This window comes from Schistocerca americana, unplaced genomic scaffold (genome assembly GCF_021461395.2).
Source record: "Schistocerca americana isolate TAMUIC-IGC-003095 unplaced genomic scaffold, iqSchAmer2.1 HiC_scaffold_47, whole genome shotgun sequence".
NCBI classification, from domain to species: domain Eukaryota; kingdom Metazoa; phylum Arthropoda; class Insecta; order Orthoptera; family Acrididae; genus Schistocerca; species Schistocerca americana.
Genome location: NW_025726203.1, coordinates 888,778 through 890,000, shown reverse-complemented (window position 1 = coordinate 890,000; position 1,223 = coordinate 888,778). Strand labels below are relative to the sequence as shown.

Genomic DNA, 1,223 nt, shown 5'->3' with positions numbered 1-1,223 from the left:
CTCCAATAGATACTCGTTAAAGGATTTAAAGTGTACTCATTCCGATTACGGGGCCTCGGATGAGTCCCGTATCGTTATTTTTCGTCACTACCTCCCCGTGCCGGGAGTGGGTAATTTGCGCGCCTGCTGCCTTCCTTGGATGTGGTAGCCGTTTCTCAGGCTCCCTCTCCGGAATCGAACCCTGATTCCCCGTTACCCGTTACAACCATGGTAGGCGCAGAACCTACCATCGACAGTTGATAAGGCAGACATTTGAAAGATGCGTCGCCGGTACGAGGACCGTGCGATCAGCCCAAAGTTATTCAGAGTCACCAAGGCAAACGGACCGGACGAGCCGACCGATTGGTTTTGATCTAATAAAAGCGTCCCTTCCATCTCTGGTCGGGACTCTGTTTGCATGTATTAGCTCTAGAATTACCACAGTTATCCAAGTAACGTGGGTACGATCTAAGGAACCATAACTGATTTAATGAGCCATTCGCGGTTTCACCTTAATGCGGCTTGTACTGAGACATGCATGGCTTAATCTTTGAGACAAGCATATGACTACTGGCAGGATCAACCAGGGAGCTGCGTCAACTAGAGCTGAGCAGCTGGCCGCCCGGGAGTGTGTCCCGGGGGCCCACGCGAACACGCAAGCGTCCGCTCAATTATTCTGCAAACAGGAGGAGGCTGAGCTCCCCTGCACCATACACCTCGAAACCCTCTCAGGTCCCGGCGGCGCGCAGCGCCGTCCTAAGTACTTGGTCGGGTTCGAGAGAGGCGCAATCGCCCGGAGTTTGGCGAGTAGACGCTTTAGGTGCGACCACCCGTGCTCCCAACTGAGCTTGCCGCTGCCGACAGAGGCCCGGGAGCGTGCTGTCGTGGCATTGCCGGCGGGAGACAACACGCGCCACCTACGGTGACCGGCAGCTCCAACGCCAGCGCCACAGAAGGACAAAAGCCCCACTTGGGTGCCGAAGCGAACTCTCCCAGCACAGCGCACGCGCCAACACGTCCGCACAGCTGCGATACAAACCACCTGCGAGAACCGCAGAGGCGACCGAGCAGCAGACGGCGTCGCGGCGCCGAGCGCCGGGCGGCGGCGCATCCTCAGCGCACACAGTCCTCAATCGGACCAGCACACTGCAGATGTCCACCGCGCTTCGCACCGGGCCCGCGAGGACCTACTTTGGCCGCACGGCGCCGCGTGCAGGGTGCGCCGGCGCGCAGCTGCGCCGCCT

At 59.2% G+C, this 1,223-nt stretch overlaps 1 non-coding gene across 1 annotated transcript in view; it reads right to left on the bottom strand.

Annotated features, from left to right (window-relative positions):
* Positions 1-569, bottom strand: part of LOC124584050 — a 1,910-nt gene extending 1,341 nt beyond the window's left edge. The window contains exon 1 of the ribosomal RNA XR_006974466.1: positions 1-569. This exon is cut by the window's left edge and continues 1,341 nt beyond it. This is a non-coding gene — a ribosomal RNA (small subunit ribosomal RNA).
* Between the last annotated feature and the right edge of the window lie 654 nt (positions 570-1,223).